This window comes from Pongo pygmaeus, chromosome 8, assembly GCF_028885625.2.
Source record: "Pongo pygmaeus isolate AG05252 chromosome 8, NHGRI_mPonPyg2-v2.0_pri, whole genome shotgun sequence".
In the NCBI taxonomy this organism is placed as follows: Eukaryota; Metazoa; Chordata; class Mammalia; order Primates; family Hominidae; genus Pongo; species Pongo pygmaeus.
The window spans coordinates 122,197,557-122,220,249 of NC_072381.2; the positions used below are offsets into that span (position 1 = coordinate 122,197,557).

General features: G+C 45.3%; 1 protein-coding gene across 2 annotated transcripts in view; it reads right to left on the reverse strand.

The window, feature by feature from the left end:
* HSPA12A (heat shock protein family A (Hsp70) member 12A) overlaps positions 1-22,693 on the reverse strand; it is a 180,022-nt gene that overhangs the window by 141,957 nt on the left and 15,372 nt on the right. The gene's annotated exons all lie outside the window — the stretch shown is intronic.

The following is a 22,693-nucleotide window of genomic DNA, read 5'->3' on the forward strand; positions in this document are numbered from 1 at the left end:
AACATGGTAAAACCCCATGTCTATTAAAAATACAAAAATTAGCTGGGTGTGTTGGTGCGTGCCTGTAATCCCAGCTACTCAGGAGGCTGAGGCAGGAGAATCGCTTGAACCCAGGAGGCAGACGATGCAGCGAGTCGAAATTGCAGCATTGTACTCCAGCCTGGGCGACAGAGTGAGACTCCATCTCAAAAATAAAATAAATAAAATAAAATAAATAAAATAAAATAAATAAAATCAGGGAACCCCCACAACCATCAGGAAAACTGATCTTGCCTTTCCTGTCAGATGAAGTGGCTTGTGGCTGACCACTGCAACCACTGAGACCAGCAAGGAAAGCAGAGACCAAATTCAAAAGCCTCCTGTACAGCACTGGAGAGCTGTGGAGACGACCAGGACCCACGGGGACAAAAACCTCACAGCAGGGGCCCCTGGATGGCAAGGTGAGCTGACATTCTGCTGCCACTCTTTCCTTCAGGGAATCTACTCATTCCAGGCGTTGACACAAGAGGCTGATGATCTGGTGAAGGACCCAGGCCAGGGTCAACGTCAAAGAGGCACAGACACAGATGAGCTTTGGGCAGCCTCACAGGAATGGAGGGACCAAAATGAGGGATTTGCGGTGCTGGGATTCCTCTAAAAAAGGACAGAAAAGACGGAACAACACGCTCCCACTTTCCCCCATGAGACATTTGCCAAGTTCTGAAACTGTGTAGGGAGGGAGGAGGCTAAGACGCTAAGCAGGAAACTTCTGAAAAGCAGTTAGGAGTTTCCAGCTATCCTGAGAAACCACCGTGATGAGGATTAAAGTCCAGGACCTGCCACAAGGGAGATGCCCTGCTGAATTCCCTGGGTTCAGGTGGAGGACCTGGAAGGCTACAACCTTTGGACAAGGGTAAGCCAAAGGCAGGCAGAGCTAAGGTCCTGAGGAATGCAGCCACCAGCTCCTACTTTATCTGCCATTAAAGAAAGAGGCCATCCAGAGCTTTCTCTTTTTTTTTTTTTTTTTGAGACGGAGTCTTGCTCTGTTGCCCACGCTGGAGTGCAGTGGTGCGATCTCGGCTCACTGCAAGCTCCACCTCCCGGGTTCACACCATTCTCCTGCCTCAGCCTCCCAAGTAGCTGGGACTAGAGGCACCCATCACCATGCCCGGCTAATTTTTTGTATTTTTAGTAGAGACAGGGTTTCACCGTGTTAGCCAGGATGGTCTCAATCTCCTGACCTCTTGATCCGCCTGCCTCGGCCTCTCAAAGTGCTGGGATTACAGGTGTGAGCCACCGTGCCCGGCTGCTTTCTCACATTTTTATACATAATGTCTGGCATTCAATTAAAAACTCTAAGCCAGGCACGGTTGCTCACATCTGTAATCCCAACACTTTTGGAGGCCAAGGCGGGAGGATTGCTTGAGCCTGGGAGTTCAAGACCAGCCTGGGCAACATAGCAAGACCCTCCCTCTCTATAAAAAAAAAAAAAATGTTTTTAATAGCTGGGCATGGTGATGAGCACCTGTAGTCCCAGCTACTTGGGAGGCTGAGGTAAGAGGATCATTTGACCCCAGGAGATTAAGGCTGCAGTGAGCTGTGATCCCACCACTGCACTCCAGCCTGGGCAACAAAGTGAGAGGGACCTTTTTGCTAAGAAAAAAAAAAATTTATAGAAATGTCTAGTAATAGAATAACAGACAAACAGAACTAAATGACCAGAATCCAAAAGAAAAAAAGACAATAGGAACAGACCCTCAGATAATCCAGATGCTGGAATTAGCCAAGAAGGACTTTTCAAAAGCTATCATAGGAATGTTCAAGATAAGAGAGGAAAAGATGGAGGAAATAATAAAAGACAGAGAATTTCAGCAAAGAATTAGAATCTATTTTTTAAAAAAGAAACGAAAATTCTAGAACTGAAAACTAGAATAACTAAAATTAAGTCAGTAGATGGTTTAAAGGCAGATTAGACAGAGCAGAAGAGATCACTGAGTCAATAGAAAATACTCAGACAGAAGCACAGAGGAGAAGTCAGAAAAGATTCTAAGAGACATAAAGTCACACATGGAAGGTCTGACATATAAGTGGAGTTCCCAAAGCAGAGGGTGGCCAGCTCTTGTTGAGGGTCCATACAGGAACCCCCTTTTTGCCTCCTAGCCTTTCCCTTATCTTTGCTCACCTGTGACATATCTCAGCAAGTGAAAAGCCACATCTGCTACCTACACCCACCTGCACCAAAGATGTACCTTTTTCCCCATGGGACTTTGCACTCAACTCCAGCCAATAATGGGTTCAAACATTTTTGCTAAACTGTAAAAATTGGAGTTTCTCTGCTGGCATTCACTCTCCACCCTCTCTCCCCAGAATTCCTGATGACCCCTCATCCAGCTGTGTCCTAGTGGAAAGGCCAGACCAGGCCTTGGGCCAGACTAGACAGCTCAGTGCCAAAAGGGAAAGGACATTTCTGGGACCTGCTGAATCACCACCAGGTAAGGACATCTGGGAAGGAGTACCATGGACCATTGCAAAATCGGGATCATCTTTCACCACCATCACCTTGCTGGGAAGTTATATAACTCTCCTGTTCTGTATTGAGAGAGTGATTGGGTTGCAACCTTGTTTTCTAAAAATACAGCCTATGTTATAAAGGGGGGAATAAGTTCCCTTCAACCAGAGCTAAGACTTAGTTTCCTAAAACCCATCAGATGGAGAGCAGACAGCAAAGGGGCAGTCTGACCTTTTCAGTAAACTGGGATAAACCCTACACTCTTTTCATACCATCCCCTCATCTTGCAGTTATGCAGTTTATTTACAGTTGACTTTCGAACCTAAGTACAGGACTTTACATTTATCCCTACCCAATTTTTTTTTTAATTAGCACCAGCTCTTTTCTTATTTCTGAGATATCTTTGAAACCAACAGCTGATCAATCAGCCAGCCTCTTCCAACTTCGGGTCACCTGTAAATCTGCCCAGAGTGGTGGATATGCTCTGCCTCAGATCTAAAAGACAAAAAAAATAAACAGAGGGCTAGGCCCAGGGACTTATGCCTGCAATCCCACACTTTGGGAGGCCAAGACAGGTGGGATCACTTGAGGCCAGGAGTTTGAGACCAGCCTGGCCAACATGGCAAGACCCCATTTCCACATGTTGTAATTTTCTGAATACAAAAATTAGCCAGGTGTGGTGGTGCATGCCCGTAGCCCCAGCTACTCAGGAGGCTGAGGCAGGAGAATCGCTTGAACTCGGGACACGGAGACTGCAGTGAGCTGAGATCACATCACTGCACTCCAGCCTGGGCAGAAGAGTGAGACCCTGTCTCAAAAAAATAAATAAGTAAAATAAACAAATAAGCAAAAACTCCAGGAAGGAACTAGGAAACTGCTACCCTGTTTTATACAGGTGAGTAGACTCTCCAGGATAACATAGCAGGATCCTGACTCTGTCATTTTCCCTTGGGCCACTCCCTCCGACTCCCCCACCAAACGCTGCCAGCCACAAATCCTTCTTTTCAGTGCACTCTGCCTGCTGCTTGGCATGTGCTGTTGACAAGCCTCAAAATCAGAAAGCTCGTTGTTGTTGCACTGTTGCACAGAAGCAAGCAGTGCATCTGTAAGATAAAATGTGTATCCCAGGGAATTCGTGTTTCTGCTCTGCCTCTCGGCCCCCGCGGCCCTAAGAGGAAGGAGCCGGGCTGTGAATCGGAATAAACCCTCACTGAGCACTGACTGGGCCAAACTCTGTGCTGAGCTGTGCAGGTTTATTACCTCCATCAAAGCCCATGCATCCTCTCTGGCGGGTGCTACTTCCTCATCTTATGGGAGAGGAAACTGAGGCTTGGAGAAGGGAAGGAACTCGCATGCTGGCCGCAGAGAGAATGAGTGGCATACCAGAACTGGAGTCTCAGCCCTCATGCAAAGGCCACTGGCTTACTCAGCCTGATTACTCAGCAATCGCTGACCTTCCAGCTCCAAATCAGCCATTCTTTCTACCACATTCATATCATCTGGCCCCTGACAGAGGAGTGACTGTACAAAACATTCCTGAAACCACTGTTCTTCCTGCTCAGCTGCCATCCCCAGAGGCAGAGGACGCCTGGCCTGGTCTCTGGCGCCTCTCATACGGGGCAGAGAATGTTGGCCATGTGCCAGGCAATGATGTTCCAAATTACAGTTTGTGATCAATGCACTCTTCACCTTTTCTCCGAGGCCTGGAGTTTTTAGCAGCTCTAACTCCAAACTTCACAGCACCCAAATCATGTCACTGAAGGAGCAAGCAGAGAAGGCGCCATGTGGCTCATGCACCTGACTTCCTAACCTAAAGCTGGTGAGACACACAGCTCCTGAAAGCTTAACCGGCGCCATCCTGCTCACGTGAAACAGCTCCGACATCCAATTCCGATGGTTGCAGCCGCGTGGTCTCCCTGAAAATCTGCCACTCATGACTTTTTTAAAATGGGGTTTTTCCTTCTTTTCAGGGTGACAAAAGTCTTCCTAATGAGAAATACCAGAGGGTTACAATTGCCTGGAGCCCTCGCCAGTTTCTGGTACTATGGTTTAAAAGATGACTTTTTATGCTCTGGGTTACAAAACGCTTCCAACAACACCTTTGCTCAGCATTGGATTGAGGCTAAGTTTATTTTTCTGGTGGGGAAATCAATCCTTGAGCTGTGTTAAAACAATCAGCAGCTCCAGTCATGACATCACGTTTCAAATCGTTCTTCCTTCTTAGGTACCAACTATGCTGTCGAATGTGGAAACATGAAATCTAGTTTGACAGAATCATCTGGATTAACTCTAAGCTGTCATTTCTTAGGCAGAAAGAATCATTCTTGCAACCTATACCCCTTCCCCCACCCCACCATGTGGATTTACTTCATATTTAATTATTATTATTTTTTTACAATTAACAAAAGGAGAAACCCATTTGCTGTTTTTGTCCTGGGGATTTAGAATTGAAACTTCTACCGCCAGTGGCTTGTGATTCCACCCTCCACCCCTCGCTCTCTAGAAGCTTCTGAGATCTAATTTTTTCTAACAGAGGCTTTGTCTGTAGTGAGTGAACCCTGGCTGCAAAGTCAGCTTAATTAAAACAATGGCATTCCAGAGACAATAGGGAACAAGGTGCCGGCTTCTGTGCTGGATGCTAACCCCCGGCACAGCCTTCTGCGGTGACCTTAGCGGAGCTACTCCTGATGCTGTCAAGTTCAGGGATAGGCTGGTCTTCTATTCACTCAATTCAAGGCTCTGGCAGAGGAAATCCAGTGTGTGTGTGTGGGTGGGAGTGGGGGGGATGGCATATTCATACCTACACATAATGATCTTCTATTTAAGATTTCTCTGTGCTCCACCACCCTAGCGATGGGTGTCAGGCTGCCAATAGAATGAAGAGAAGTGGAGAATCGCAGCCATTGTTAAAATATTTCAGGCTTGTCACCCAAACCCCCCCCCAAAAAACCCCTCTGCCTCAAGAATGTGGGTCAGTCAAGATAATCTGCAAATATGAAGAATGTGGGTCAGTCAAGATAATCTGCAAACATGAAGAATGTAGGTCAGTCAAGATAATCTGCAAACATGAAGATGATACAAGACCATCTCACTGCTTTCCGTCCAGGTGCTGAGAGCAGCAGCAGCAGTTCGGTTGTCCTGGTCAGACGCCTGGCAGACATCCTGGATCATTCGCCACCTCCAATCAGGCGCCGATTCCTGTTACCTGACCTTACAATGACACTCTCTCCTCCAGCTTCCTCTTCCTCTCCAGGGTCTCTGCCCTGAGTTAGGAGTGATCGTTTCTCACCTGGGCAACTGCATCAGCCTCCTGTCTGGCTTCCCTGCCTCCCGCCTTTCCCTGGCCACACACTGCCAGTAGGGGTCTCCCCAAATAGGAAGACACCTGACCACCTCATCATCTCCTTGAGAACTTGGATGGTTCTCCCTGAGCTACAGAATCAAGTCTCAACTCCTCAACCTGGCATATGAGCTCTGTCACAATCAGGGACCTACGAGCCTTGGTAGGTTGTCTCTCTTGGCCCCTGTAAGATTGTGCCCCAGCCCAGGGAGGTAGACTTTGGACCTGCCCCACAGCCAGACCTACCCTGTAGTGGTGTCCCAGGTCACCCACCGGTTCTCTTCCCTGCTCTGCCCAGCTGCTTGATGCCAGCCATAATGGCGGTGACATATGGAAGGGGGACACAGTTACATCATAGGTTGTCTATCTTGGCCCCTGTAGGATTGTGCCCCAGCCCAGCGAGGTAGACTCTGGGCCCGCCCCATAGTCAGATCGTGGTGGCCCAGGTCACCCACTGGTTCTTTTCCCTGCTCTGCTCAGCTGCTTGATGCAAACCGTAATGGCAGTGATGTATGGAAGGGGGACACAGTTACACCTCCATGTGCTGTCCCCACCAAAGCAAAGGCCACAAGCACGTCCCCACAACACACTGACACAGTGGTCTGGTGCCCCAGAGGGAAAAATGTAACTGTCAGAGATAAGAAATGTTAGGACAAGCGACATGGGAGTATGTGATCCCTAAATCATGGTTCTGTTTCCATCAGTGAGTGTAAAAATCAAAATCTGTCTTGGTAAGAATTTTAAAAATAAAAGGAAAATGTTGAGAGATTTACCCCCAACACATCCCCGTGTGTCTCCAGAAGCAATCATCGCACCTAAGGGCACCCTTCCTGCTTCCAGGCTTGTACCTTGACCTGCTCTGTTAACCCTTTGCAGCCCCTGTCACTCTCTCTCGCTGGATTCCTGTCTCTCTGGGTCTCTCTGATGTTCCCATGTGTCTGTCTCCATTGGTCCCATTCTCCCTGGGACAGATGCTCCACAAGGGAAACCCTTGACTTTTCCTCTTCTTCACAAGCAGCACCCCCAAACCCTGCGTCCCATGACACCCTGCTTATTCACTGGTCCCAAAATCACCTGCATTTTCCCAGTTCTGAGATTCGGCCTTTGCCTTCCTTTCTGCCCCAAATGCCCATCATCCACCCGAGGAGCCCTTACACCCCTCTCATCTGGATGGCTCCACTTCTTAGATTCCCTGGGTCCCCCAACCCCTACCCACAACAGACAGGGCGGAACGGACAATTCCCCTTGCACTTTACATAGGAGGGTTCTGTGGTCTGAGTGTTTGTGTCCCTGCAAAATTCCTATGTTGAAATCTAATTCCCAGTGTGCTTGTATTAAGAGATGGGGCCTTTGAGAAGTGACTGGGTCATGAGGGTGGAGTCTTTGTGAATGGGATTAGTGCCCTTATAAAAGACAGCTGACGGAGCTTGTTCATGTGAGGACACACAGAAGGCACCACCTATGAGGAACGAGCCCTCACCAGACACCAAATCAGTTGGTGTCTTCATTTTAGACTTCCCAGCCTCCAGAACTGTGAGCAATAAGTGTCTGTTGTTTGTAAATTACTCAGCCTAAGGTATTTTGTTGCAGCAGCCTGAACAGGCTATGATAGGTGGGTAAGACTGATTCAGAGAACAATGGCAACATGGGAAAATCGTATTACTGTAAGATATGTACACTGGAAATGCACCTTGTAAGGGAATCTGTATGTAGCCATATATGTTTGTAAAGAACTTATAGGATTTTTTGGTTTTTGTTCGTTTTTTGAGATAGGGCTGCCCAGGCTGGAGTGCAGTGGCATAAACTCGGCTTACTGCAGCCTCAACTTCCTGGGCTCAAGCAATCCTCCCACCTCAGCCTCCTGAGTAGCTGGGACTACAGGCACATGCCACCATGCCTGACTAATTTTTGTATTTTTTTTTGCAAAGATAGGGTTTCACCATGTTGCCCAGGCTGATCTCAAACTCCCAGGCTCAAGCGATTCGCCCACCTGGCCTCCCAAAGTGCTGGGATTACCAGCGTGAGTCACTGTGCCCGGCCAATTTATGTGTTTTTAGTTGGTAAAAATGGGTTGTACTGAGTCAGTACCATTAGAATTAGACAAACATGACTTGATCAGCAAAATATTTAAAAAAATTAAAAATCAAGGAAAAATAAGAGACAAACAATACAGTTTCTGTACTTTGACAAACATCTTGAACAGCAACATACTTGTTGACATGAGAGTATCAAAGGGAAAGAGATTAATTTTGCCATTTTTAGGGACCATGATAGGGCTGGGAGGACAGGCATGGAGTTCGAGATCTGTGCAGGAGACAGTCACTGTGATCACCTGGTCAGGGATGCGGTTACACTGATCCTGTGGGAGGAAGCCAGGAGTGTTACCTGCCTGCTGTTTCCACCAATAATATGGTCACATGACCATGACTTTGCATCAGTTCTCAGCCCTCATCAGACGTGGCCAGTCACCACCCTCTCCTCTTCATTTGTTTTCCAGGACACCACATCCTCCTGCTTGTCTTGTTCATTCCCGGAACAGCATTTCAGACTTTTTCACTGATTACGCCTCATTGCTGTGGCTCTAAATGTGACAATGCTCCAGGCTTCAGTCCTCAGACCTCTCATTCCCATCTACACTCTTTCCTTGGGGGATCTCTTCCGCTTTCTTGGTGTTCAGTACCAACTATACGCTAACGAGTCCACGCTGACATTTCCAGTCTGAGCTCACCATATCTCCACTTGCAGTCTAACAGGTAACTAATAAACAGACCCCCAAACACCTGATCTCCAAGTCAGCCGGTTCCACCCCAAACCCGCTCCTCCTCCTCCAGTTGCTGGCACGTCATATTGGTGACTCCACCCTTCAAAATGCCAGCATCATCCTTACTCCTCTCTTTTTCACAACCATATCCAGTCCCCAGAAATCCTATGGCCTCCCCCTGCACCCCTGCAAAATCTGTCTGCTTCTCACCCCTCCACCTTCTCCTCTAAATTCATATCTGTTCCATCTCCACCTACATCATCATTAATTGCTGCCTCTCCTCTTGCCACCCCACTTCCTACCAAAGTCTATTTCCAACATGACCTTTGGGATCTTTCAAAAATATAAGTAAAGAATGTAAGATCACGTCACCCTCCCTCTCAAGACCCTGGCTTCCCACCTCAGAGGAGAAGCTGGAGTCCTTGCCAGGGCCTATAAGGCCCTACGTGGCCTCATCTCCCAGCTAAGTGGCCTCCTTGCTGGGCCTCTAACACACAAGGCACCTCGTACCTCAGGACCTGAGCACAGCCCTTCCTTCGGCCTGGGATGCTCCTCCATTGGACAGCCACATGGCTTGATCACCCACCTTCCTCAGGCTGCTGCTCAGATGCCACTTTCTCAGGAGGCCTCCCCAGAACCCCTATTTTAAATTCCAACCTCATTTCTAGCCCATCATTCTTTATTCCCCATCCAGCTTTATTTTTTCTCTATACCACTTATCATTTAACATATTCAGATTTGCACATGTACACACATACATACACTAGAATGGAAGCCCCATGAGGGCAGGGATTTGTACTTTTATCCACTGCTGCATAATGTGTAGAACTGTGCTCAGCACATGATAGATGTGAAATCATTATCTGTTGACTGGTTTGTGACTCCACGCTAATCCACCCGTGTCACTTGCCATCATGACTGCACGAGAGGAAAGCCTGGACCTCAGGGGATGGCACAGCAAGTCACCATCTACCACAGTTGGCTGGACTCACCTGTCAACCTTCCCTGTCAGACGGGAGTTCCCACAGTGTAGGGACTATGCCCTTTACAGCTCAGAAACCCCAGAGCCTGCCATTGGGCCTGAAAAAACATGAGTAGGTGCTTGCTGAATTAATGTAATCCAGATAATCCAGGCCTAAGAGGAATCCGAATTAAATGAGACAATATGAAACCACAAATGTGATTTAAAAGACACCTTTGTGTGCTGTGCCTATCTTCTGGTGTTTGCTAAGGCACTTACATCACTTTGTACAGAGCATTAGTATTTCACTTTGCGTAAAGTAGTACACTTGGGTTTATCTGAGGACATGGGACGTGGATAACTGAGTTTCTTCTCACATCCACACTTGCTCAAGTCTTTGTCCAATGGGAACTGTCTCTCTCCATTACCAGTGAAGGAAGCACAGGACATGCCACTATAAGCTTTGGGTTCCAGCCTTCCCTTCACACTTACCAGTCTTATGTCTGACCTTCCCTTCAGTGATTGTCAGCTTCTCCATCTGAGGTTAATTCTCTTACGATAAGAGAACAACTGGCTGATGAAAACAATTCAGGAATGGCTTGTTAGAGGGGATTTGTAGTTTATGAACATACAGAAAGCAGGAATCACCAGGACCCCCTGTGGGTTCACAGAGAAAAATCCTCTTTCAAGTGAATCTTGTTTCCTTCCTTGATAGGATTAAGAGACCGGTAGAAATGAGGGAGATCGAGAGTTTCCGAATTCAGTAGGGCATCTGATAAGTTCAATGGGGTTGACATGAATTTTGTGCATGGACCATTAGATGGCTTGGGGACTGGTTGGATACTGTTCTTCAGAGGCTACAGTTTAATGTTCTCAGAGAGAGGTTCTGAATTCAGGACTTCAAGCCTCTATCCTTTGCAAAGTCCCATTGGACATTTTTATCACTGGCTTGAATGAAAATAAAGAGGCCATGTTTACTGCATTCGTGGATAGGCTGAGAACAAAGATGTCATGACCCAGGGTCAGAATCAGCATCCAAATCACTCTCACTCTTGGACTAGAAGCAATGGCCTGGACCCAAGAATATGCAATGGAAAGGGTAAGGTGCTATTTTTGGCACCCAAGAGCTACCTGCCCAGGTACAGAATAAGGAAGGCATGGCCTAGCAGCAGAAGACTTAAAAAGGTGTGAGGGGCTTTTATTGACATGAGTCAATGGTGTGCTGTTAAGTGTGCCAACCACCAAACCCCAATTCACCTCTTCCATAAGAAGCTTAACTTTGTCTGAGGTTATAGTACAGAATCACATCCACAAGTTTGAAGTGAACATCCCACTGTGTTCAGTGCTAGTCTGATGGTTCCAGGGACCACGTTTTAAAAGGGATGTGAAATGAACAATCCAAAAATAAAATTAAGAAAACAATTCCCTTTACAATAGCATCACAAGAATAAAATATTTAGGAATGCATTTAACAAAAGCAGTGAAAAAATTATTCTCTGAAAACTACAAAACACTGTTGAAAGACATTAAAGAAGACATAGGTAATCCAGGTTCATGGATGAGAAGATTTTTAATACTGTTAAAATGGCAATACCCCCCAAATTGATCTACAGTCTCAACATGATCCCTACATTCACAAAGAAATGCAAGGGACACAGAATAAACAAAACAATTTTGAAAAAGAAGAACAAAGTTGGAGGACTCACACTTTCTAATTTCAAAACTCAATATAAAATCACAGTGATCAAGATAGTGTGGTACTTGTATAGGGCTAGACAGACAGATCAATGGAATAGAATTTCAGAGTCCAGAAATAAACCCTCACATGTATAGTCAATTGCTTTTTGACAAGGGGGTGAAGACAATTTAGTGGGGAAAGAACAGTCTTTTCACTAAATGGTGCTGGGACAACTGGATAGCATGTAAAACAATGAAGTTGAACCCCTACATCACACCATATACAAAAATGAATTCTAAATGGACAAAAAGCCAAAACGTTAAGAGGTAAAACCATAAAACTCTTATCAGAGGAAAGAAGAAAATACAGATATAAGTCTTTGTGGCCTTATGTTAGCAATGGCTTCTCAGATATGCCACCAAAACCACATGCAACAAGAAAAATATGGATAAACTGGACTTAATAAAAATTAAAAACCTTCATGCTTTGAAGGACATCATCAAGAAGGTGAAAAGGCAACACACAGAATGGGAAAAGGTATTTGCAAATAATACATCTGATAAGGGAGTTGTATCTAAAATATATAAAGAACTCTTACAAATCAATAATAAAAAGACATAACCCAATTTAAAAATGGACAAAGAACCTGAACAGATACATCTACAAAGAAGATATACAAATGTCCACTAAGTATCTGAAAAGATGCCAGCATCATAAGGTATAAGTGAAATGCCAATCAAAACACAATGAAATGCCACTTCACACCCAGAAGGATGACTATAATCAAAAAGACAGATAATGCAAAGTGTTGGAAATGATGTGGAGAAATAAGAAGCCTCATACACTGTTGGTAGGAATACAAAATGTGTATCCACTGTGGAAAACAGTTTAGCAGTTCCTCAAAAGGTTAAATATAGAGTTACCATATGCCCTAGCAATTCCACTCCTAAGATATACCCAAGAAAAGCGAAAAAATACGTCCACACACAAACTGGTACATATCAACATTATTCATAATAGCCCCAAAATGAAAACAACCCAAACATCCATCAACTGACTAATGGACAAACAAACCATGTTCTATCCATACAATGGAATATTATCATTATCCAGCAATGAAAAGTGAAGGACTGGCTGGGCTCAGTGGCTCACGCCTGTAATCCCACCACTTTGTGTTTTTGTTTGTTTGTTTGTTTATTTTGAGATGAAGTCTTGCTCTGTCACCCAGGCTGGAGTGCAGTGGCACTATCTCGGCTCACTGCAGCCTCCGCCTGCCGGTTCAAGCAATTCTCCTGCCTCAGCCTCCTGAGTAGCTGGGACTATAGATGCGCACCGCCACACCTGGCTAATTTTTGTATTTTTAGTAGACATGGGGTTTCACCATGTTGGCCAGGATGGTCTTGATCTCCTGAACTTGTGATCTGCCTGCCTCAGCCTCCCAAAGTGCTGGGATTACAGGCATGAGCCACCGTGCCCGGCTAATCCCAGCACTTTGGAAGGCCGAGGCAGGCAGATCATTTGAGTTTGAGATCAGCCTGGGCAACATGGCAAAACCCCATCTCTACAAGAAATACAAAAATTAACTGGGTGTGGTGGTGCACGCCTGTAGTCTTAGCTACTGGGGGACTGTGGTGGGGGAATCACTTGGGCCTGGGAGGTCGAAGCTGCAGTGAGCTGTGATTGCACCACTCCACTCTAGTCTGGGTGGCAGGGTGAGACCTTGTCTCAAAAAAAAAAAGTAAATAAAAAAAAAAAAAAGAAGTAGCTGGGTGTGGTGGCTTATGCCTGTAATCCCAGCACCTTGGGAGGCCTAGATGGGAGGATCACTTGAGCTCAGGAGTTCAAGACCAGCCTGGCCAACATGGTGAAACCCCATCTCTACTGAAAATACAGAAAATTACCAGGGCACGGTGGCTCGTGCCTGTAGTCTCAGCTACTTGGGAGGCTGAGGCAGGAGAATTGCTTGAACCTGGGAGGCAGAGGTTGCAGTGAGACTAGATGGTGCTACTGCACTCCAGCCTGGGTGACAGAGTGAGACTCTGTCTCAAAAACAAACAAACAAACAAACAAACAAAGTACTGATACATGCTACAACATGGATGAACCTTAAAAACATTATGCTAAATGAAAGAAGCAGTTACAAAAGAATGCATCCTGTATGATTCCATTTATTAAAAATGCCCAGAACAGGTGTATCTATAGTGACTAAAAGCAATAAATGGTTTCCCAGGGCTGGGATTGGTGGGGGAAACGAGGAGTGGCTGCTGCTAACGGGTATAAGGGTTTCTTTTTGGGGTGATGAAAATGTTCTAAAATTGATCATGGTGATGGCTACACAATTCTGTGATACACTAAAAATCATTGAATTATACACTTTGAGTGAATTGTACGGCATGTGAATTATAGCTCAATAAAACTGTTATCGAAAAAGAAGGATATGAACAAACTGGATCTCAGAATGAAAACAGGCTGTGACACCACATCCCAGGCAGAAAAGCTGAAGAAGGCAGGAATACAACAGAAAGGCTCCCGGGGAGAAGCCACCTACAGATGTGTGAAGGGCTGTCACATGGAAAGGGAATTCCATTCTCTGTGTGGCCCCGAAGTCGACTCTGCTCCTCTGTCTGGACTGCACATGCCCCACCCCCACACACACCCAATAACTCCTAAGCACCTTCACAGCTCAGCTTTCCCGTCACCTCCCAGGGAAGCCTCCCCCGCCTCCCTCCACCTTCATCTCTGCTGTCCACCTTCACAGCACTGCGCTCCTTGCCTTCATCTCACTTCCATCTGTCGTGACATATTTATTTAATTATTGGATGACAGTCTGAGAACCCTGATAAATTACCAGCTCCTTCAAGGGAGCCATTGGCTTTAACTCGCCAGAACTTATCAATGTGCCTGGCAGATAGGAGATGCTTAATAAGTATTTCTTGAATGAATGAATGAATGAATGAATGAATGAAACGTAAAAGCCAGAAACTACAAGCAGATCTTCTAAGAAAGAAAGTTTCTGAGAATCTGAGCCATCTACAGATGCATGAGTGTCACTGCCCCTGCCTGCATGGGAACTGATGGACGACACGGGTGTCACAGAAGTACCAAAGGGAAGGGCAAATGGGGTTGTTTTTCCTTCTGTTTTAAAATCTCACAAACAGTTCACATACACTGGAAAATTCTTAAAGAGCAGATAAATAATCAAATCAAATCACCCATAATTTCTCTACTGTGTGATACCCCCAGTTAATGTGTAGCCTTCTGGAGCTGGGCTGTGTAGCATTTCCTTATATGGACAGAAAATACTTGAATGAATGGGGGACTATGTGGCTCTTTGTACATTTCACAGCCTTTAATCATAACTCACACTTCTTGGATACTTAATCTGTGCCAGGCACCATGTTAAAACACTTGACATGCATTTGATTCTCCTAAAACCCAATGAGGCGGATACTTAGTATTCACATTTCATATTACAGATGGGGAAACTGGGTGTTAGAGGAATCACGTCATTTGCTCGAGGTCACAGACTAGTAAGTGGCAAGCCTCATTCAGATCCCAGCAATCTGACTCCAGAAGCCAGCAGGGGTTCCGCAGATGTTGGCTGAATGAATCACTGAATTAATGAATGTGTGCTCAGCCACCCACACTAGGGAAAAACTGAGCAGTGCTTAACCAGCTAGTTGGCTGTTGTCTTTCAAATGCTCTAGAATACCATTAACACCTTCAGGGGTCACAATATCCTCAGGCTAAAAAAGGGACATCTTGACAACATAAGGAGCTTTCTTTGGCTTCAACTTCCCCCACCACTGGAGAGATCTTCCTCAAGGGGGAGCCTCAAGCACCTCCTTGGATAAGGCTCTCCAAGGACTCCCGTGTCCAGGCTTTTGTCACCCATGGAGTTGTCCACAGGGCTCGCCCTTGCTGGCAGAGCCCCTGCTGGGCCACTCCCAGCCACTGCCTCCACACCAACTACAGCCGATTGGCACCTGTGGCCACTGTGATGCTGCCGCATCCACTTTGGAGGTGCCGGTGCTACCTCTCCTGCTGGTACAGACATCACCAGTGCTGATGCCACCACCACCACGTGAGTGTCACCAACACTGCCAGCGCCGGGCTCACCACCGCTGCCATGTCACTGGAGCCACCAACTCACAACACTGCAGGGCCAGCGCAGTGGCGGGGATGAGTGAAGCTCTGGGTGTTGTTTGCTCAAGTCCCACTCAGTTTGAAGGCAGATGTGGGACAAACTGGATGACAAGACGTCATGAAGTGCTCCAAACTGCCCCTCTTCTCCAAATAAAGCTTCATTCTGGACTATCTGGGGATGTCCAAGGGACAGGACTTAGTCCCTCAGGTAAACAGATTCCTGGATAGCCCCACTCATGTTCCCAAGACGCCTCTGAATTCTGTGGCAGACGGTGGAAGCCAAGTTGCGAGCTGCTGTCCACCCAATCCTTCTCCTGCTGCATATAGATATGACCAATTGTGTTCCTTTGTTCTGTGACTGGGGAGCTTACAGGCATTTGTAAATTTAAAATTCAGTAAGACCTCGTGGTATGCATTTGTGATCCAGCTTTACCCCTGACTTTGCCCTAGTTTCTTTTCAGTCCTGTTTCTCAAATGTATTGTTCTTATTATGTTGTTATACCTCTGCCTGAAAGTCCCTTTTTGAAATAAGACAGGCATTTATAAAATAAAAGGAAGAGCCGGAATAAGAACTTATGGATACATACTTTAAAAAGTTCATTTCCAAATGTGGTTTGTTTCATTAGCGGTTTTTCTCTGCAGACTTCAAACAAGCAGGAAATCTTCACCAAATGACTTGGCAGTTCCAGGTGAAAAACAGAACTCTCAAAAAGCTTTACTACATGTGAATTACAGAATGACTGTTCACCTCCTGGCCTGTGGTAGGCAGGCAGTAAGGACACGGCTGCGAGGCAAGGCCCTGGCAAAGCTGGCATCCAGGACCCCCAACCCTTCCTACCTCTCTATCTCCTTCAGCCCAGACTCCTTTCTTAAAGGGCACCCAGCTTCCTGCACTGTCCTGGGTAGGCCATAACAGATGAAGTCATGTTAAGATTTAAAGCTGTAACTCGATGCATGCTTCACAGTTAGTCACCTTGCAGAACCCCAAAGGCAGGACCACCTATGTAATTTGCTGGGCCCAGCATGAAACAAAAATACAGGACCCCTCGTTCAAGGTATTAAGAATTTCAAGATGGTGACAGCTGAGCATTAAACCACGTGCAGGGCCTTGTGTGACTGCACAGGTTACAAGTCCGAGCCGGTCCTGCATCAAGGACACACAAAGGCACACTTTAGAAAATGACTTTTATATACACAACCACAAATTCTGATTTTTATGGAAGAACAATACATAGTTGCAAATATTTAAAAAACAACACAAAATTTCAACCACATTCCATTCCATTCTCGCAGAAACACCAGTTGCCTCAGCTCTGTGATTTGTATCACTTGGGTGCAAAAGTGTGAGAAACAATGTTGTAATTTTTACTGTGTTTCCATCCAAGCCTCCACATGTTGTCAGAATGTTGCATTTTTAAGAGAGAAGTTTGGAAGGGGTGATCAGATTGCATACGCCAGATATATTTTGGCTGTGTCCCCACCCAAATCTCACCTTGAATTGTAATAACCCCCACGTGTCAAGGGCGGGGCCAGGTGGAGATAATTGAATCATGGCGGCAGTTTCCCCCATACTGTTCCCATGGTAGTGAATAAGTCTCATGACATCTGACAGTTTTATAAATGGGAGTTTCCCTGCACAAGCTCTCTTTCCTGCCGCCATGTAAAAAGTCCCTTTGCTCTTCCTTCATCTTCCACCATGATTGTGAGGCCTCCCCAGCCATGTGGAAGTGTGAGTCCATTAAACCTCTTTCCTTTATAAATTACCCAGTCTCTTGTATGTCTTTATTAGCAGCGCGAGAACAGACTAATGGATACCACAGCAAAGCAGGAAGGGGTAAGACAGCTATGGGCATAAGAGTTTCTCAAAGGATGGGCAGGATTTGGCAAGGCCAAGAGGAAGGGCTCTGGGAAGGGGAGCCAAGGCGCAGAGAGAGGAACAAGGAGCAGAACCAGTGAGGGGGCAGGAAGAGGGTCACCCAACAGGCCAGGTGGGGTGGCTCACCAAGGGCCACTGAATTACTTCAGAACAATACATAAGAACCCTTTTAAAGTTCTAGAATCTGATTTTAAAACAGAGATTTTGTGTTCATATAGGGTAAAATAAATATGACTCAATGTCAAATGGGCACTTGTATATAAATGACACATGAACTTTTTCCCTCTACAAGCAACAGCATGATAACAGAATCCAAAGGGTACACAGGAGGACTGACAGCTTGAATTCTCTTAGCGAACCGTCATCCAGCTCTCCCAATCTCGTGGCTGCCTCTGAGCTCTAGCAGAGCCTTTTGGGTTTGTGTTAAGGCCGTTCTCAGTGTTGGGTCATTAGTCAGTCTTACCCTAAACATACTGCCCAGCACATTCCGGGAGGGCGTTATGGGCACTGGTGGGCGCTCCTGGCAAAGAACGAAACTCGTGTTCACCACCATTAACAAGCTCAGCCTCCAGGGACTGAATGATGAGGAATCACACATGAACAAAGTAGGACTTGTCATCTTCCTACCTGAGACAACACACACGGAAAAACTCAAGAACACTATTCTAGCCAGGCATCCTCCTCCTCTAATGGGCTTTCTGACTTAAATGTACTATGACACACCATGGCAGAACTTTAAGAGCTTAGAGGTTTGTCTTTAGAAACATGTAGGCCAAGATACATGCTATCATCTACTTTACAAGGAATACAGATTAACAGAGAATCTAAAGTCAGAGAAACCATGTAACACATGTATATTCCTCCAGACTGCAACTGATTCTCCGCCTGCCTCTCTTGCTGTCTTTATACAGAAAATACATGTGAATTTATGCACATATATACATATTGTTAATTTATGTGCATAGATGTGTAGATGTGTATGTATATGCTACACATGTATATTAAATATACATATATGGGCTGGTTGCGGTGGCTCACACCTATAATCCCACCACTTTGGGAGCAAAGGTGGGTGGATTACTTCAGCCTAGGAGTTTGAGAACCGGGCAACATGGTGAAACCCTACCTCTACAAAAAAAATACAAAAATTAGCCAGATGTGGTGGTGCATGCCTGTAGTCCCAGCTACTTGGGAGGCTGAGCTGGGAGAATCCCTTGAGCCTGGGAGGTCAAGGCTGCAGTGAGCCGTGATCATACCACTGCACTCCAGCCAGCATGGGAGACAGAGCAAAACCCTGTCTCAAAAAAATAAATGCATATATGTACATATATACTATATATATATATAAGCCTATCTAAATATGCATATATTATAGGTATATGCATATATATATATAAAGAGCAAGAGGGGCAGGGAAAGGATATGTACATATATACATATATATTAATATATACTACAGCACAATTCAATTCCATCTTATTAAATCCAGTCAGCACTTAGAGTCTCTGCCATGTGCTGGCCCAAGGATAAGCACTAGAACACAAAGTTATGAGTGTCACCAACCTCGAGGAGCTCACCGTCTAGAGGAGACAAACTGAAAACGAAAACGCCCCTCCTATCACCATGATGCCTATTTATAATGGGAGGTAGTTGGTTTGGTGGTTCTGTATTGATGGTAGCCAATAATGTGGGTTGAGTCATGCTGGCTGGGTTCAGGTCCCAGCTTCACCACTTTGAAACTGTATGACATCCAACATGTAACTTGAGCCGCAGGGTCCTTGTTGGTAAGGTAAATACAGTCATGCACTGCATGATGACATTTTGGTCAATGACAGACCACATATATGACTGTGGTCCCGTAAGATTATAATATTGTATCTTTACTGTACCTTTTCTATGTTTAGATATACAAGTACTTGCCACTGTGTTACAACTGCCTACAGCTTCAGTACAGTAACGTGCTGTACAGGTCTGTAGCTTAGAAGCAGCAGGCTATCCTGCATATAATAGCTTAGGTGTGTGGTAGGCTATATCATCTAGGTTTGTGGAAGTACATTCTATGATGTTCACACAATGATGAAATTGCTTAATAACGCATTTCTCAGAACATATCCCTGTCATTAAGCAATGCATGACCGTATCTATAATAGTGGCCTCTTCATAGGGTGGCAGGGCTTAAATGATGTAACAAGTGAAAGCACTTAACACTTACTGGAACCAAAAGGCACTCAATGAAAGGAAACCATCATTGTTACCAGCATTGTTGTCACTGACAAGAACATCAAGTTCGACAGTGGGGGGCACAAAAGAGAAAAAGGTCAATCTAACTTGGGAGGTGTCAGGAGAAGCTTTGTGGAGGTGATGACATAGGGTTGAATCTTTCCTAATAGCATGTGTTTGGCAGGGGAACAAAAGGAAGAAAAGGCATTTATTCCAAGGATAAGAAAGGTTTATTCAAAGGCCCTGTGGCATGAAACACCCTACCGTGTCCGGAGGACGGTCAGCAGATCAGCACAACCAGAGTGAGGGTTCAAGGTCGAAGAGAAGCCAGAGCCAGATCTCGAAGGGCCACAAAAAGCCCTTAACAATGGAATAACAAAATCAAATTGTCCTTTGAGAAGGGTTAGGTAATACTCAACTGAACATAATTTCACCTTTCCGGGGTCACCATCACGATGATCAGCGATCATGAATACTACTGGAGTCTATCAATGCCACAAGACAGAAAACCTGTAATTCACATGTTCTTTCCTCTGTTCACAAGTCTTCAAAAGAGGTTTTTGTTTTAGTGACTAATTGGCTTATTTTTCCACAATGATTTAGTTGCTGAGGAAGGTTTTCTTTACCACTAATCTCCTCCAGAATGATTTTAAAATACTCATCTTCCTAACCACGAGGAAAACCTTAAGTGGTCACTTTTTAGCACTCAAAAGGGCCGCATGACAACTGTTCACCCTCAAAGTGTGCAAACAGCAATCGCAGCTGTGCAGGTCAGGACTCCGAGTCAGAGAGGAGTGTGCGAGGCACAGACAAGACAGGTGTTAGAACCAGAAATAGAAGAGAAATGAGAGCTCAGAATAAAAGCAGTGTGAGTAAACAGCAGTGTACAGGAGCAGCAAGAAAGACAAAGAAGGTCACCAAAGAGCAAAAAGAACGCGTGATACGGTCTGAAAGGGACGGAAAACAGGATAGGACAAAAATGCAAAAGGGTTGTTTCTGTATTTTTGGGTTTTTTTTGAGACAGAGTCTTGCTCTGTTGCCAGGCTGGAGTGCAGTGACACGATCTTGGTTCACTACAACCTCCGCCTCCCCGGTTCAAGAGATTCTCCTGCCTCAGCCTCCCGACTAGCTGGGACTACAAGCAAGTGCCACCACACCCAGCTAATTTTTGTACTTTTAGTAGAGACGAGGTTTCACCATGTTGGCCAGGATGGTTTCAATCTCTTGACCTCATGATCCGCCCACCTCAGCCTCCCAACGTGCTGGGATTACAGGCATGAGCCACCGTGCCTGGCCGCAAAGGGTCTTTTCAGGGAAGACAGTGGCAGAAGAGGTCTGAGAAAAGTTTGGGACAGTCAACTAAACTGTGTTGAATACCTCTAGATCAATTTGCTCACTCATCATTCAGGAGGTCAGCCTATGGGTCAATTCTATTGATTCTCCTTTTTCAAATATGTCCTGTGCACCTTCCGTGCCAGGTGCTGAAGATTCAGAGCTGAATTAGTGTCCAGTCTCTGTCTTCACTCTGTAGCTCACCCGCTATCAGGCCGAAAAAATAACTTGGCACGCAGAACAGCGCATGGTCTCCAACCTTCAAGAATTCACGACAGCAGGGAGAGAATTCACTGCTACTGAGCACCTGATACATGCCAGGTATTGTCCTACGTGTGCTTATTTATGCCGTCTTACTTAATCTAACCTTCCTTTGATAAAATCAACAGGCATCAACAATCTGTTTTGCTGGCCCCGATTTTCACTGTTCCATATTAGAGAAAACACAGGCAGCGGGTAGGAAACAGGTCATGAGACAAGGAAACGAAGCTGAAAAACCGAAGTTTCAGATGTCCTTTGTTTTACACACCCCTCATTTCCAGAACTGTCACCTAAGGATTGGGTCTGAGATTTTCATACAACAAACATTGCTTTTTCCAGTTCACTTTTTCCCTTTAGTTTAACATAACACTGGTCGCAAATGCCCATGGATTAATTCTTTCATTCCTTGGCTAACAGGCCCATAACATGTTCCGTCTGTTGACGTGCGTTTGTGTGTGCTCAAGTGCTGGTGCGTCCAATTCAGACACAACTAGGGAGTACCATCATCCCTGCAGGAACTGCCAGTTCGTCAAATCCAAATCCTGGACACAGATGTCCTGTCATTGCCATAGGACGGCTTCTTTGTGTGGTAGCTGCTGCAGCCTGGGGGAGCTGAGAATTAATGGTATTTTGCTTAAGTTGTTAAAAACAAAACAAAACAAAAAAACAAGATAATCGTGCCAACCCATAATGTGGAACTACAACTTAGCAAGCATTTTATGGTCAACTGAGAAGTTCAAAGAACATGATAGAAAGAGTTAAAGCAAGCACGAAAAAGAGCAAAATCTCAACCAATTACTCTTTGTTTCTCAGACAATAATTTTTCTCCTGAAAAACCAATTCAGATCAATAAATGTATTTATTGTGCACCTACTATGTGACAGGTACTGTCTATCCCACTGAATATTACAGAATTTGTTTTCACTATGGTCTTTTATTCTTTCCAATCTTTAAAGCATTGATCGGGATGCTTTCATGGTTTTCTCCTTAAGCAATTTTATTATTACGTCTTCAGAAGTTTAACACTTTCAGGGCTACACAGAGTTTTCTGGGTTTTTGTTTTGTTTTGTTTTCTTCTTACTGTTGTTTTTCACCTAAAGCATTCCATTTCCTACTCTCTGATTTTTATGGAGGAAAAAAATCTAGCATCTGGGGTCTGAGACCACTTGAAATGTCTGGGCTGGGGATTGCTAATGGCCTCCCAGAGATAACCCAAATTGCTGATTTAGCGAAGCCCATTCTTGACCTTGACACAAGACAAGACAGGCAAAGGGGAAGGACTTGGGAGGCAGCAATAAAAGAAAAAGGATCATAGAAGCGCTCAGATCTCGCCAGGCCCCTCCCCCATCCAGCAAACACCTGGCTGAGTTGGAAAACATGACCAGCCCAACCTTCCTATTGGCTGCAATTGAAGCTGTCAGTTCTCGGCTTGTCACCGGTTGCACTGGGAGGCCCCAGGCAGCCACAAGAGCCCTAATTAGGCAGAAATGACACTTCTACAACTGACCTGCCAGGACCTTTGGCAAACCATTTAACATCATTAGTTAACATGTTTTAAAAGTGTGAATGTAAATGAACAGCCAGTGGCTTTCAATGGAGTTTGTCGGTGGCATCTCCCCCTCCCTTTCTC